The sequence below is a fragment of the Lepidochelys kempii genome, chromosome 2, assembly GCF_965140285.1.
Source record: "Lepidochelys kempii isolate rLepKem1 chromosome 2, rLepKem1.hap1, whole genome shotgun sequence".
Classification (NCBI taxonomy): domain Eukaryota; kingdom Metazoa; phylum Chordata; order Testudines; family Cheloniidae; genus Lepidochelys; species Lepidochelys kempii.
Genome location: NC_136381.1, coordinates 176260019 through 176274345, shown reverse-complemented (window position 1 = coordinate 176274345; position 14327 = coordinate 176260019). Strand labels below are relative to the sequence as shown.

The window sequence follows — 14327 nt, the reverse complement described above, 5'->3', positions numbered from 1 at the left end:
CCCACCTGAAAATGCATGCATTTTTTTTTCTAGAGGCAGCTACTTGTTTTCAATGTTTGCATGTGTAGCATTTTGCTTACAATGGGACATGCAGTACAGGAGTTGGAGTTTTCAAAAAGAAAATATTATTCATGCTGTAGACAAGATCTCGTCTAAAAAAAATATGAGGGTAAGACGGACAATGCAGGGCAACTTTCAAGATAAGACTAAACAGCAGTAAACCCTTGCCACCACAGTACACAGCATTTACCTGAGTGTGTGTACAGCACCTGGCCCAATCCTGATTGGGGCCTCTGAGCACTACCAAAACACAGATTATAGAAAATAATAAAACAGTACCCCTTTAAAACACCAATAAAGTATCATTCATCCATAGATCTTAAACCCCCTCATCAAGTCACTAATCACCTAAGCCTCAACAATATTCTTTGAAACTTTAGACCTACCCTATTTCTATCAAATCAAGCTCCGACTAATCAATTGTATTCCTTGCTCTCTGCTTTGTTTTTGACAACAGTGCCTTCTGGTAACAACTTACTCTAGCTCTAAGTAGGTATTTCAACTATTAGTTATGTCCCACAGTACATATTACATCACCTTTCTGAGAGACTTGTCTGAACAGTTTCCCTTCTCTTGCTTTATCCCTTTCATAATGTTCTTCACATTCCTCTTTCAATATTTGCTGTTTCTCTTTGTGATGGCATTCAGTCGAAGGTATTTAAGAAAAGGTTACATAGCAAAAGGGTTACTCTTGGAGCTGGTTTCCTCCACTCTCCGAGGGAGAAACGGTAGTGCACAGCTCTCATAAAAACTCAAGCAGTCACTGTTGGTTTGGGGACAGGAGAGGTGCCAACATACAACAGAGTCTGTTGTTTTCCCTGAGAGAGCGACTAACTTAGTGAACAAAGAACAAAAATAGACTTCATATCCAGCATGGTCTGGCTAGGACTGGGAATACAAATACCTGTATTCTATTAGTAACCGTGCCACTTGGCTACTGTGCTCTTTGCTTGTCTAGCTACAAATATTAGGCCCAATACAATGGCCACTGAAGACAATGGTTAAGACTTTCAATGCACATTGAAGTGAATGGATCAGTCCCTTTCTGAGGTTTCATTAATAAATATTTTTGAAGTGCTTTCAGTAGCTCATTGGATGAAATGTCTGGTTCAAAGCCCTCTGAATTAAATGAGTCTTTCCATTCACTCCAATGCAGACTTTGAATCAGGCCCTGTAAGAGCCATGTATACAATAAACTTTTGGGGCAGAGGTTGAAGGAACTGGGTTTGAAGACGGGGTGGGAGGAGGGGAAGGAAGGAAAAGATTTCCCTTCTGACCTCCAGTGCTCAGATCCATAAACTTGAAAAGCTTTAATGGGGGGGGAATTGTATGTCAGGTGATGGTTTTCCACAGACATGGTATAGTAGACTGGGATTATCCTTCCCAGAAGACCAGTAAAAAAAAGGCTGAGCAGGCAGTTTAAACTTTTTGATGAAAGACAAATGGCAGAAAAGTGAGCTGTGATCTAGCTGCCATGCAAAAAACTGCATATTTACACGCCAGCTCTAATGTGATTTCCTGATCCGAGTAGACTGTGTATTAGATTGATCTATATCTTACTGTGTAGATTTCCTGAGAATCAGACTTCATATTGCCAACTTCAAGATATCAAAAATCGTTTGGTTTTGTTGTGTTTTTTTTTTTTTAAAGATTGTGTTTTTTAGGTCAGTCTCGATTTTTTTTTTTTAACTCCTCCTGCCCATCCCCAGGTGTGTGCATGTGACAATTAGTGTTCCCCACTCTCCCACATGTACTGGATAAGGTGATTTTGACACCTGCTCCAGGAGCTCATCCCCCACATCTGCCCGTCTCCTGCCCAGCAATTAATCCTGTCCTCCAGCCCCCCTCAGTTCAAACCCCAGCATCACCACCTCATCAGATCAGCTCCTACCCCATCAACCCCACTGCCCTCAATTCACCCTCCCAGCACTCACTCCATCTGCTCATAACCCAGTATCAATAGCGCCCTCTCACCCTCGGCAGCCCCCCACCCCACCCCTCGGCAGGCCACAGTTCAGCCCTCCAGCCTCCCCTCTACCCCTCTTAGGGCTCTTCACCCTCCCAGGACAGGGGGCTGGTCTCCCACTTCTGGCACTCCCACTGTAAGCTCCACAAGCAGGGGACGGGGAGGCTGACAGCGGGAGCCCCAGATGCCTGAGGCTGACAGCAATTTCTAAGTAAAATTAAGCCGCGCCTGAAAAAAAAAATCCAAATATTTGAGAGTTCTATCACAAGATCACTCAAGAGGCTTAATTTTACTTGGAATTTATTGAGAGGGACGTGATTTCTATCAGACTTTCCTCCTAAATAAGAGATCTTTCCATACTGGTCAGGGAAACCATTATAAACAAACCCTGCTAACACTGATAATCTGTGTGTTTTTAAAACACAACTGTGCTAGGGATCTGATCCAGAGCCCATAGAAGTCAATTGGAATCTCTCCATTAACATCTGTAGGCTCTGCATCAGGACCTATTTGCATTATCTGATTGATTAAATCTAAATAAGGATACGAGTCCATCACAGAGGTCATGGATTCTGTGATTTTTGGTGACCTCTGCAACTTCAGCCCTACATGGCGGGGCCCTGGCTGTCAGCCCCACAAGGTAGAGAGAGTCCCAGGTGGCAGAGTTCCAGCTGTCAGACACTCCCACCCAGGGAGGCGAGGCCCTAGCTGTTGGCCCTCCCCCATCTGGGCAGCAGGGCTTGGACTTACATGAACTATTGTTTATTGACAGCAATCCCTCTGACTTTTACTAAAAATAACCATGACAATATCTTAAGCTTTAAATATATTATAAAATAAATATGATCATCTTCTATTGCTTCATTATTTTCCATCCTCTAGGACCCCAAAACACTACAAATACAGCAAAATGCTGTACAGTAGATGCTAGATGCTTAACTTGTAAGGCTATGTTCAATAACTGAAGCATCCTATATACGGAATAAATTGCACACGACCAACATTCTCAATAAGTTTAGCCTAATACTTTTTATGTTAAAGATTAGGGCAGATAACTAAGTGGTAAAATACCAGACGTTAAAATGGCGAAACACTAATAATGTTGAATCAAAGCCTGGTGTACTATTGATGTTACACAACTAACTTAGTTAAAAGAACAGGAAATTATTAAAGCACATGGGAAATCTCCACTGATTATCCAGGTGGGACAAGTACCTCAAAGTATGCAACATCATAATGAATACTAGAAGTCAGTGCAAGCAGGGACTAGTCTAGTTTCACCAAAAGAGTATGATTAATGCTGGATGGTGTTTCTTTTAGAAGCCTTCTCTAGACTTAGAACTTCAAGGAAGTATAGAATTATTGGGAGGTTCCATTTTCACATTTACTGTAAGAATCAGGGTGGTCAGAGGTTTCACTGATCGTCTCCGCTAGTGTCCTGGACCACTTCAGATGTCCTGAGGATCCTCTGGATCTTTGTATACTTCCATGTGCCCCGGAATCCCCTTCTGCACCCGAAGAGATAATCAGTGGGGAACTGCACAAGGCTGCAGAGTTTTTTCCACTTAGCTCTTTCCCCACCCCTCACCCCCACCCCACAAGTTTCTGAAGCAGGAGGGAGTGGTTTGGTTCCCCCCCCCCTTTTTTTCATTTCACTTTTTTTTGGGATTACCTATCACCATGACAGCTAGGCAGCCTAGATTAACAAACTCCTCCCCATCTATTCCCTTGGGCCAATTACTTATGCCCTAACAAGAATGGCTTAAACAACATAAATAAGACTAACTGGACAAAAATCTGGGAAGGAGGAGTTTGGGCCACTTTTAGAAAGAAAATGCAGAGGGCAGACGAGTCAAGGGGCAGAAAGGAGAAGAGAGATTTTATTCTTCGTCTCTTCCTGTTATGTCTTTCCCTTTTTTCCAAACCTCTTTGCAATTCTTGAGCTACGGTCACTACACATAATTTGACAAAACCTAGGCTCTTCCAAGTTACGATGAATTAATGCTTCCTACCAGGGCATTACAAGCTTTCTAAGGTATGGACAACTGAAAGGTTAGCAGTGGTAGTAACGCAATAACAAAGAATTAGAAAATACCCTCTGTCCACCCACACACAGCAATGGAAAATAAAACTTGTTATAGCTGAGATCTCAGAGTACAGTGCCTGTGAAAACTGCAACTTCTAGTAAAAGCCTATGTTGTTTGCATTTCCTTTTGTTACATTTGATTGCTAGGTATTTATTAAACAAAGCACTCTCTTAAAGTTGCAATGTTTATACTTAACATTAATAAAATCTCAAGACACGATTGCTTCAAAAATCCATTGCCTGAGGTCAAAGCCTAGGAAATGGAAAATGTAATTTCAGAGAAAGATGAGAGCAAGTGCTGAGGCGTGAATTTTTAATCACAGGTTAGTACAACTGACTAACACTTATGTAAGATAATTGTTTTGCTATTTAGACCTGATATTTGTATTTCTGGAACTAAAGTTCAAAACGAAGCTGTGTTTCCACTTTCTCTAAAAATCACAGGGGCTGTTGGATTCTGGAAGAAAATAATTATTTTTTATTTTATTTTATTTTATTTTTTAAAAAGCAGGGAAATAATGCTGCGTGACAGGTACAAATGGAGATTGCAGTAGTTAAAGGATCTGTCCTGTCTAGAACCATATGAACCTTTGAGTTCCGTCTAGCGTTTACTTACATTACAAAAGAATTGCAGCACACTGGTACTATCACCTTTATTTGTATTGAAATCCATGTAACATACGTACAGTATTCTAACAGATCAGGTTTGTTTCACGATGTGTCAGCACAGGATTACGTGTAGCTGTGACTCAACATTGCCATTTCGGTTGCACCATCATGATGAAGCAAACGTAAATATAAGATCAGGATGTTGCACTCATCTTTTCCCCTTTCCCACCCTACCCCCTTTATTGTTATGAGGTTGAGGAAAGCATTGTTTGTGTATCTCTTTTTGGAAAGGTATAGGGCATAAAGGCCATTTTCTTTCCCTTGTGGGAGGGGCAATTGGTTCGTGTGGGTTCCCACATCACCACTCCAATTACTCAGCGCAGCTTTCTGTGTGTTGGCAAATTCAGGGAGCGTGCAATTCGTGGACAGCAGGAACAGCCCAGTGGCTGGGGCACTAGTCTAAGACTTGAGAGACTAGGGTTCAATTTCTTGCCCTGTAACAGACTTCCTGTGTGGTCTTGGGCAAGTCACTCATGCCTCAGTGCCCAATCTGTAAAATGGGGATAATACTTTCCAACCTCACCAGGGTGTCGTGCAGTGGTGAGCTGGAGCCGGTTCGCGCGAACCAGTTGTTAACCCGCTTCCCTGCAGGGGGCGCTGAGGCTTTGATGGGCTCCGGCTGGGAAGTGATGTAATTCCTCCTCCAGCCGCCAGGGATGCTGCACTGAGGGAGCCATGTGGACTGCCGCCTGGCCCTGGGCACGAGCCCTGTTGTTGCTGCTGCTCCCCTAACCCCTGGCCCTGGGTTCCCGATGCTGCCTGGTGGGTCCCTGGCTGCTCTGCTGGGCCTGGGCTGTGTCCTGCTGCTCTGAGCCGCTCTCCCCATGAGCACCCACCACCCGGCCCACAGCCCCTGCCCTGCCCGCAGCCAGCCCCTGCCGCACGCACCCCCGCACTCCCTGCCCGCAGCCAGCCCCTGCCGCACGCACCCCCTGTACCCCTGCCCGCAGCCAGCCCCTGCCGCATGCACCCCCTGTACCCCTGCCCGCAGCCAGCCCCACACCCCCTTGCCTCGAGCTAGCCCCGCTCCACACCCCTGTCTGCAGCTGGCCCAACGTCCACTGGTGCCCTGCAGTTCCCAGGGCAGTAACCCTGCACACCTGCTTCAATGAGGGGGGCAGGGAGCAGCTGGGGCTCACACATGTGCACACCCTAGGGTGACCAGACTGCAAGTGTGAAAAATCAGGATGGGGGTGAAGGGTAATAGGAGCCTATATAAGAAAAAGACCCTAAAATTAAGACTGTCCCAATAAAATCGGGACATCTGGTCACCTAGCACACCCCCAGGGACTGGCAGGGACCCACACATGTGCAACGGAGCTCATTTCTAGTTCAGGCCCATCTTTTTAAAAAAAAAACTTTAGGCAGGGTTAACATACATCCGTATTGTCCCAGACAGGTCAGGCTTTTTGGTTTTTAAATTGCCGTCCGGGAGGAATTTTTAAAATTTAAAAATTCCTCCTGGGAAAAATAGGGATGTATGGTAACCCTGTTGATACAAAAAATACATACTGATCCCTTAAATCACAATTTTTCATAGGGAACTGGTTGTTTGGCAGCTCATCACTGGTGTCGTGAGGATAACCACATTAAAGGTGGGGTGTTGCTCAGGTACTATAGTGATATATCTTAGACAGACATTCCTGTGAGCTGTGCTCTTCTCATTCTGAGACTTAAGCACCAATCAGACCTGCAGAATTTCCAGAGGTCCAGACAAGCCAGCTCTTTGCTGGGTTGTGTATCACCGCATGTGAGGGCGGACAGGCAATGTGACCAATTTTTTTTACCCGCTCCTGTGTATTAGGCGTTTATTAAATCCACCACCTTTAAATAGCAGAAATGCGTGGTGACCGTACCACTTGGCATCCTCCACCAGATGCTTCCTATGAGTTTGGTGCTGCCCTTCAAACCATGGAAGCAGGTATAGGCTTTTTAAAAAAAAAAAAAAAAAAAATTCACCTATTTGTTAGCCAATTTTACCTCCATTGTGTCCGAGCAGGGCTGAGGGTCCTTGTTTAGTCTATCTGGCCCCTGAATGTTATTGCTGCTCTTAGGAAATACAGCTGTCAGTAGGTTTTCCTGGTTGCAAATATATGTTCATTAAGGACCGAAAATATTTAATTAAATTTTAATTCATAAAGTGAATACTACGAGGTTAATTATAGCTTTTTAGAGGCAGTGTATGGGATTTGGAGAGATTACCTTCTAGTGTTTAGCACAAAGTGCTGTCTCTTCCACAAAGCTCTAATTAGCTGGCTTTTTTTTTTTTTTAATAGCCAGTTTCCAAATGATTGCTCAGTAGTTCCCACTTTGTTCTTCATCAGCAGTTTCCCTAGCACAGCTGCTTCACAACAGGAATATCCCTCCAGTTTGCACTGCAGGGACCAGACAGATTATTTATTACAAAAGGTGCAAGCTAATGGAAGAGCAAAATGCAGGCCAGCCTAGTTCAACACCTGCAATTGTCTCAAGAGAGGCTACTTCTAAATAAATAAATTAAAGGAAACAAACCAGAAGCATGAAAAAGAATAGACCCTTTGCAGATACGGGCAAGCAGCTACTCCAAGAGCACAATTCTCTTCTGAAATCTGCAGTGGTCGTCTCCAGTTGTCTAGTCTGCTTTCCATACGTATGTCAAACTCCAACTGTCATCAATGGAAGATGAGAGCACATGTGAAGAAAGCAGCATTTTGGAGCGGAGATCTATTGTGTGACTCTGAAGAATTTTTCCTCTAATCCTTTAGTTGTCTTCAACCCACACTTTTTTTCTTTTCTTTTTTAAAAGGTTAAAAATTTGACCTATCCTTCGATTGCCTATACTTTAAATCTGGCTACTTTCCAGTAATGTGCTGGATGCCTCAAAGAACAAGGGTAAGAAGGTCTGTTCAGCACATCATTAAAGCAAGGGCACATTTCCTACCCTAGGAAAGATCTCTGTAAACATATGGAGTAGCTTTTACTTAGACACCGACTTCACGCTGTGTTGGTGATATCACATGCTCCAGGAAAACTCACTGCACACTGGAACCAGACTACTGAAGTCTGTTTTGCTCCCCATATTTTCAACGTTATGCTACCGAATGAGTTAACAGCAAGTTAACACTGTTGGTTATTAGTGGGTAAAATTTTTCAAAGTGCAATAGGTGCTTAGATGCATAAATCCTATTGACTTTCAGTGACAGCCAGCTACTAAATGCCAAAGCCACTTTGGAAAATTTTTACCACTGCCTCTTAACATAGCAACTGCTTTGCTGCCCATGTGATGCTTACCCAGCTGGTGGATCTCTTAATCCAGGTGGAGTGCTATCCATATCACAAAGAGCCACCACAACTGTTGGAATCTCAGTTGAGAGGCCCCAACAATGAACAGATAGACACAGAGATACTTTACATGGCTATAAATAGTCCCCAGACTAGGTAAGAGGCATGTTGCCCAGGTAACGTGGGATAGCAGGCATTGTCACCCCCCGGCGGGGAATAGTTCTGCAGTTAAATGGAAGCCTCCCACCCAAAGCTGTAGATCTTTCATGAGGACTAAACCTACTTGCGTGCAAAACGCACCCTGCCTTACGACTCTTGGTTCAGCAGGGCACATGATGTTCCACCATACTGTATGCTGGTGACTTCAAGTGGAGTGGGACCTGGTGAAGTGTGAAGTTAAGACTAAGCCAAGGGCTGGGTAAGTTAGCAGCGTGCTATATACCTCTTTCACTCTGGTTATTGGAGGGATTCAACACATTACTGGACTTTTCAAATCCTACATTGTTAAAGGATCCTTCATCTAACTCTGCATGTTTGGGGGCCCATGAATGTGCGTGTATAAAAATGATTGATTTTTTTCCTAGCACTGAACAATGGTTTTAAGCTGCACTTATTCTGACTCTTATGTAGTAACACAGTGTCTGTGCACAATGGGCCATATCTTGATGGCCTTATTCACATTCATTCAGTCCAGTGGTCTATTTGTGGGGCTAAGAATAGCAGCATGTGTGCCTCCCTATGAGAGTGAGTGATACAAAAGCACTGCTATGTTTGTAAAGGACCAAAGCCTCACCCTTCTCTTGTCTTGTGCAGTTCTTGAAATACAAATGTTATCTGATAATTTTTCTGAAAATTTGATCAATTCCAAGTGCGTGCATGACAAGAGCAAATAAAAAATAAACCTAAGAAGTGTTCTGTAATCCCTTATAACTTGTAAAGAGCCCCCAACACCTCTTGGGAAACCATTCTATTTCAAAAACTTTGCTTATGTTCTCTCATAGTTCCCCTGCCTTGTTTAATTAAAATACTAAATGAAACTTGTGTTAGAAAAAACAGAAACTTGGTTCCTTAGGGATTCAGATCCAGTGGCTTATTCCTTTCATGAAACCTAAATCGCGTCCATTGCATCACAGCCATCACCACAACACCTAATGGTGGATTGTAACCGCGAATAGGGAAACAAAGATTCTGCTTTCAGGAGCATCAAAAGGGAAATACCAACAGTGATCTAGGTAGGTGCAGAACTGTCTTTAGGAATACACATATTTACCTGAGACAGCAGTCTCTGAAGATGAAATGTTGATGTTCAACTGCAGAAAGAAATCCGCAGATTTCTGTGGCAATAGGAACTCTTCAAGTTCCAGTACTTTGGTGCCACCTAGTGAAGAGATTTTAAAATATTATTCGTGTCCATCAATTTTATCTCTTTTAAAAGCAATAAATGAAATACTTCAAATCAATGTAAATCCAAATGAAGATCGCCATCTCTCTCTTGTTTTAAACAGCCATGAGTATATCATAAATAAAAATTAAATATTCATAGGATAATACTCTCACCAGGTTAGTGAAAGCAAAAAATATAAACTTTCTTAACTGTAAAACAGACTTGGGAATTCGGCACAACTAGGCACTAATCTTTCCTTCTATTAAAAGAAACATTTATTTAAAAAATTGCTTGTCCATGGGCATTTTCCCTTCACTAGAATACCTCCAAAGTAATGGGACACAAAATCTTAAAGCTCTCCAGGTTCTTGAGCAGGGGAAAGCTTCGTTATAACCAGTGGAGATCTCTCCAAGGACCAAAGCATATTAAGCACTTAAATAAGCACTATTTTGTTCTGAGTCCAACTGGTCTTGCTGTCAGATAAACTTAATATCCATATATTAATACACATAGCTTGCACGCTTGCCATTTATGTCAAGCCTAACACAGCAGTAGGATTTTCAGAGGGATTTGTTCCCTTTAAAATTTAATCCAAGCCACCAACTGCAGAGTGTGGTTTTACCATGGACATTGCTGAAAAATAATGTAAGGTGAGATAAAATATCTAATCCTGAAAGAATCCCAAAGCCTTCTGTATTACATAATTATACTATCCTATAGATCACACTTACATATCGAGCTATACGGAGACTTGCTAATATAATGTAAAAGATGCACAGTGGGAGCGATTCACTGTCTGGTCAATGGAGGATTGCACTGAACAAGCCCTTAAAGAACTGGCCAGCAGAAAGAGCACATTACTGACCTTATTACAAACTGTTTCAGTAGGGCCGAGAGCAGGCAAGCCAAATTGCATGGGATCCAAGGAAGTGTTTAAGGAGCAAAAGTAGAGCCACCAGGTCTAGACATTGCTAAAGATGCTTGAAGGCAAAGGGTGGGGGGAGGGGGATGGGATGAGGCAGTGAATGGATTTGTTGAAGACTGCAGAGAAGGGCTAGATGAAAGAAGCTGACTGTCAGAGGCAAGGAAGGGACAAAAGAAGAAGCAAGAGGTTGACAGACCGGAGAAGGTAGGGCTGAGTGATTACTCGAAGTAATACTGGCTTTTTTGCATCACAGTGGAATTATGGAGGGGAAATGGTAGCATTACTGGACTGTACATGGAGAATACACCATTGTACATTGTGGCATCTTGATTAGAGTGGGAAGTTGGGATGAGGAGGGTCAGACTTGCTTTGATTGTAAGCTCTTTGAGGTAGGGACTGCCATTTCTTATGTGTTTGTACAACACTGAATACAATGGGGTTGGGGCCTTTAGGTGCTACTGCCACATAAATGTAAAATACTAATAAAAATGAAAGACACTAAAATCACTGGCCTGATGGTCTGTGGGCCGTATGCAGTCGGTGGGTGATAGTCTATGGTCCACACAGAAATATATGTGGTGTGGAGCAGATGGCAGTCAGTGTTTCCAGTTTATAGGCAGAGGTAGGGCAGGGACATGAGGTCAGACTTAAGGTTTTGTTAATGGGCAGTGTGATCACTTGCATGTTTATTTCAGCAACTCTGTGAGGTAATTTGAATACAGATTTAACTGCCATTAACTGCTCATTTTCAATTACTGTTTAAGCTGCAACAACCCTTAGCGCGCACACACAAATAGCAACTTGATCAATTTTTAAAATAATCTTGCCTGTGATATTACTGTGTGTTCTGATTATACAACTCGGTGACCTGTCCAAATCATGAGTCATATTGGGCCAAGTCCACTCCAGTGGAGCTCCACCTACTGACATGAGCTACTTGCATATAGCCCAATATCTGTAATACCGCTTTTCCACGCAATCAATTAAATTTAGTTTTTTTACTATATGGTCTTCTTGAAATCAATAACCTACTATTCTACTCGCTAAAATGGTATAACTAAAAATATATTTAAACTGCAAATAGCAGCTCACTCAAATCAAAGCCATTCTTACTGCTCTCAGAATAGTATTCATACAACTGTACATGAAAGATGCTAAAAGTGTATCTTAAGTAAATTGCAATTGTCCAATTCTCCGAGTCCTGAAAAGAGCAATTAATATGGATTCTCCTTTGCAGAACTGCTACCATTCTATGAATAATAAAAATAGGGTTAGTAATGTACATATCCCCTTTTTGGCTACATCATCACTTTAAAAAGTGTTTCTTCTCCTAAGAAAATGAATTTAAAAGCCTTCAATGTTAATATATTTACTTAAAAAGCACCCTTTGTTCCTAAGAAAATGTTTAATGTATTTTGATCCAAAGGCAGAGCATTTTCATTAGTGTTCCCACTGTTTTTACATTTGTCCTTTCATGTCCATGCATTAAGGCTCTGTTTAAAACCTGTCTATACCCCTAATCTGCCTGGAGAGCTTTTTCTGGATATTCAAAGCTACACTCAAGCCTATAACAAAAGGGGGAGGGACACAAGACAGAGAGAAGTGCTACGCATAAAGTTCAACACAGCCTTCTCACATAAACACACACAAGACTTTAAACTACAAGGCATGGCATTTCCACAGCAAGCAATTTCTCTAGACAACTGATTTATTAGGGCCTGTAAAAGCACCTTGAATCTGAGGTCCAGATGCATTCATTCAGGTCTATCATTGCTGCAATCTATCCATGATAGAATAAAAAATGCTCTGACTCTCTGATGTGGGTGTGATGGAGACCTGCTAAAGGGCCCAGTGATGCTATCTAAGGCTTAGGTGACAAGTGCATAAACCAGATTACCAGATCCTTCAATTCAGAATCTTTGCACTTGCTTCTATATCTGCTGTGGAGCAACTACTGGCTTAACAACAACAGGTGAAATCCTGGCCCCACAGATGTCAATGGCAAAACTCCCATCAGCATGAATAGGGTCAGGATTCCAAACAAAACTAAGAGCATAACAAACTTTAAGAAATTCCCTGGCCACCTTGAGCTACACACTTGCCCACTCAATGCAATACTATAGTGAGCAGTAGAGTTGTGACAACAGGGATAGAATTTCCTGCTACCAAAGCACTGTCCCCTACCCCAGTCTCCCTTAGCTGACAGAAGTATAGGCCCCATCAGATGAGGATGAGCAGGAACTGAGTGGGACACTGTTTTCCCACCTCGTAAAAATTTGAGATCCCCCCCCCCAAAAAAAATTCCCATCCTGAATCAAATTCATGAAAATTTGAGGGGGAAAAAAGTAAAAAAACAAAAAAACAAAAACAGTTCAGTCAAACATTTTTTGGTTTGAATTTTGACCAATTTTTTTATTCCAATAAATTTAAAAAGTCATTTTGAACTGGAATTTGTCATTTTGACATGTCAACTTGGTTTTTTTTTTTATGTGTGGGGTTTTTTGGGTTGGTGTGTTTTTTTGTTTTGGTTTTGGCACCACCCCAGCCCCCCCCCAAAAAAAATTTCTGGTCAAGATGTTCTCGAAAAGTTTTGGTTTAAACAAACCAGCATTTTTCAACAAAAAGCCATTTTGGCAAAAAATTCCCAACCAGCTCTAGTTTTGACCCACCTGATATAGCGCAATTTTGGAGGAAAGGATTAGAGGACATGGAAATCTAGGACCAAATTCTCTGCTGGAATAAATGGGCACAAGTCAACTGACTTAAATAGTTTTGCCCACTTGTCATAGCAGAGAATTTTGCCAGACCAGCCTGGACAAATGCATGGATAATATTTCACTCTGAAGGACACATGACAAAGAAACGGTAAATAAATAAAATCACTGATTTTGTCAAAAATATTAGAGATGGAGTGAAACACAAAGTGGTACTGCAGAATGCCTAGAGGCCTAAACAGGTGTTCAACACTGAATAAGTTATTTCTTTTCAAATATACTGTAAATTACACAGGTTGCCATTTCATGCCAAATACAAACTTATAACAGAGTGAGTAAATCCATTTCATAATACTGGATACAAACCCTCAAACTAGTCAGCCTAGGCCTGCATTAGTCTCTGGAGTTGTAGTTTCTCCTCTACACAATCATGTTAAAAGGAGCTAATGCTTAATTATGTGCATACACAGAAGGATAAGTACCATTGAGTCTAGATTTCCTGAGCATTTAATTCAAGTAGTCTTTTAAAACTGACTTAGGGGTTGTAAACGTATACTCCCCCTTGCTGCACACACTTATTAATAATGGGAATTGTACTGGAAGGGAAAAATATGCTCTAGCCCCACTTTGGCCAAATGTAGATTATTTCAGGTGCACGCTTTTTACATGTGTGTTATATACACCAATCAATACCTTCCAAATTATATTTTGCTGGAAAAACTTTCCCCACAGCCTTATCAGAATGTATTAGATCAACTGTACCATGTAATTATAAAAAATGAATAAGTTAGGTGGTCTTATTCCATATTAATCCCATCAATGTTCTATTTATTCAGTGCGTTCTACCCTGCCCTGTCCTTTCTGGTATTACTATTTATAATCCTCAGCTCCTCCTGCCAAAAACCTACACCACCACTCAGTTTCCTTGTAAATTTACTTCCTATCTGGGCTTGCATCTCAGAGGCCAGAAAACCAATGCAATGTTGTACAACAGGACCAAAAGTGTTGCAAGGTGGAGACATTATTGTCCATTTCTCACCCCCTCCTCCCCTCAAAAAAAAACCACATACCGGAATGTCAGGTAGTGGCTTAAGCCTGGGAATTGGGAGGTCTGAAGTCTAGTCACTTATTTTCCCAGTCTATAAAATAGGAATACTACTCTTTCACAGGGGGGTTTTGAGACTTAGTTAACATCTTTAAAGTGGTTTGAAGCACCCAGCTGGAAAGTGCACTAGAAGTGCAAAAAGAAAAGGAGTACTTGT

General features: G+C 41.9%; 1 protein-coding gene across 1 annotated transcript in view; it reads right to left on the bottom strand.

Annotated features, from left to right (window-relative positions):
- Positions 1-14327, bottom strand: part of COA1 (cytochrome c oxidase assembly factor 1) — a 67912-nt gene that overhangs the window by 28684 nt on the left and 24901 nt on the right. The window contains exon 2 of the mRNA XM_073332818.1: positions 9313-9420. The gene's annotated coding sequence lies outside the window, so the exon portion shown is untranslated. The remainder of the gene's footprint in view (positions 1-9312; positions 9421-14327) is intronic.